The sequence below is a fragment of the Musa acuminata genome, chromosome BXJ3-8 (genome assembly GCF_036884655.1).
Source record: "Musa acuminata AAA Group cultivar baxijiao chromosome BXJ3-8, Cavendish_Baxijiao_AAA, whole genome shotgun sequence".
NCBI classification, from domain to species: Eukaryota; Viridiplantae; Streptophyta; class Magnoliopsida; order Zingiberales; family Musaceae; genus Musa; species Musa acuminata.
In genome coordinates this window covers 38,047,990-38,050,829 of record NC_088356.1, presented here as the reverse complement: position 1 = coordinate 38,050,829, position 2,840 = coordinate 38,047,990, and positions in this window count along the sequence as shown.

Here is a 2,840-nt window from a genome sequence, read left to right as displayed (position 1 = left end):
TAAATATGAGATATCCAATAAACCCCTATTTTATTAGATCCATTGGGTGAGACCCAATAAGACTTAGAGTGATTATTATATGTGGATCAAATATCTATTAAGCTAGGATAATTGGATGGAGATCCAATATCCATTAAGGTAGGATCCATTAGGGTAAGTAAAGAGGGGCTAAAAGGATCGTAAGCTAGACCCCTATCACTACTAGCCTCCTCATCTCTTACCCCCTTCTTCCTCCAACCAACTACCCCCTCTCTTGTGTGAGAGGACAACAAGAGGGATTGATCCCTCCTTATATGCTACTGAATAGTGGTGCGTGATCACGAGGAAAGAGAACATGCTACGCGAGGAGATGCATCATCATTGCATCCGTTGTGTGGATCACCGATAGAGAGGAGTTTGCAAGAGCTCCTTCATCAATGGACTAAGATCTGTAGCTTAGGGGATATACGATTTTCCTCATGGGAGAATGTCTCACACCCCTTACGTGGTTTTATTGCTTTTGAGTTTTATGCTCCCGATCTTCACACGATGATCCGATAAGATTATTTTAGGAAATTAGTTTTTATTTTTATTTTTTTCCTATGCATGTTATGCTCTCTGAGGTTTTCCAACAGTAATATTAGAGCTAGGTTGCTCATGCAATGATCAGTTTTTAATTATATGTTATGATGAATAATGTAGGATTGGTTTTTAATGTAAAGTAGTTGCATTTGTTATCGATCCCAAATTTGTACAACACATGTTCTAGCAGTTGAAAGGTTCTATCAGCCAATGGTTTGTCATCAAAATAGTTAGAAATTAGAAAAAAGGGTAGCAAGGGCTATAACCCTACAGCATTGGCCGAGAGCAATACTTGTTGCTCTCGGCTTGGCCAAAGGTTGCATGGCCAAGCATAGCCCTACGACTAAGTATTTTTGGCTGCTTGGGGTATCCTACATTGTGGATATAGTAAGATTTCCCAAATTGGATTAATGGTTAATTCAAGTTTAATTAATTAAATAATTTAATTAATTATTACCTAGTTAGCCCTATATATGCATGCATATATATATATATATATATATATATATATATATATATATATATATATATATATATATATATATGTGATATATGATGTGGACAAATGATCATGGGCTATGTGTGATGATATATATATATGTATATGTGATTATTATCGGGGCCTACGAGCCTCCCTCTCTCTCTTATTATATCCGGCATGTTTTTCTATCTCCGTCAGTGATGTACCTCCCCTTGATAGGATCAAGGTTTCTCATTTATATGATATATATATTTTTGGGCATACGTGCCTATCATTAAGTTGTAATTATACGAGACGACGTGGTGAGAGCTTGGAGGTGCCAATGAATCCCATGAGAATGAGATTGATGGTCAACGATATGGAGATGCATTTAGGTGCCGACGGGACCGATGATGACGAGATGAATGATCACTAGGTATGGAGATGCATCGAGACACACATAGGGATTTTGTATGTGATCATGCCTTTTGGCTCAGGCCTGATCATACTAGGTTCGGTCCATGATCATATGGTGTAGATGCTTATATGTGATATTGCTAGTCAAAGGTGCCTTGCAATCCAATCACGTGAGTGATGACACATGTGACACTACATAGTCTTTTTGCTTATTATTATTATTGGTATTTTTGTTGAATCTCGGATTTTGATGATGAAACCAATTAAGAAGTGTTTATGATTTAATCTTTATTTTTAGTGATGTAAGATGCTTCGATCAGGATGAGACAATTAAAGTAGGAAGAATCATGTTGGGCCGGAAGAATATGTCAGAAGATTGGACGTCGGGCCGGAGGATCAATCGACGTATCAACAGAAGGCTTCGGGCCATGGATTCGGGCATCGGGCCAAGAAGAGCGGATGATATTACGCCAAGGATATCGGAGTTGTGGAGTCAACTGGCTGATTGGACAATAGGCTGCAAGAGAGGATGATACGCCGAAGAATCGGACGAAGCGTCGAGGGACCAATGACATGCCGGACAACATGATTAATGCTTAGTATTAATTGTCTAGATCGAAGTATGTTTTTACATGTGCAGGATTAACTATGATAGCAAGGCATGAAGCAAAATGAAGTCCCAAAGTCAAGGACGCGATTTCGTTGGGAGTTCGAGAGTTCGTCGGAAGTCCGGACGTTCATTGGAAGTTCTATCGGAACTAGCCGAGAAGTCTCGAAGCTTACCAGAGAAGCTCATTAGAACTCGCTAAGAAGATTATCGTGAAGTCTAGGAGCTTGCTGTGAGTCCGCCGAAACATTACCGAGAGATCGCCAGAAGAAACCAAGATATAGGGACTTGTTTAGCTTAGCAAATGTCTTAGGAATCGTAGTTAGCACATAATTGGGTTTGGATTTGGGCCAACCCAATTAGGGACCAGCTAGGCCTATATAAGGACTGTGTTGGGCCCAATGAGAGGCCTAAACAGTGCCCCAAGAGGTGACACCGTCATGGCACAATCTTTGAGACTGTGTCAAGCGTTGGTACCACCAGTCTAGGTGGTGGTACCACCCAGCATAGCCTCCCAAGTAGTGGTACCACCCAGTGTCAGATTGACACTGGCGATGGTACCGCCCAGCACAGGCAGTGGTACCGCCCATGCCCGAGAAACTCAGGATGAGATGTTTTTAGGCTCCAAGTTTGAATCAACTTCAAACTTATAAATACCCCTCTCATCCCTGGTTGAAAGAGACAAGCACAGAGAGTTTAAAAGTAAGAAAATGTTGTTGTAATCTCTTTAGAAATTTTCTCCTCCACTCTAAGTTCAAAATTCTGTAAGAGAGGAGTGAGTGCTTGTAAGGGTTG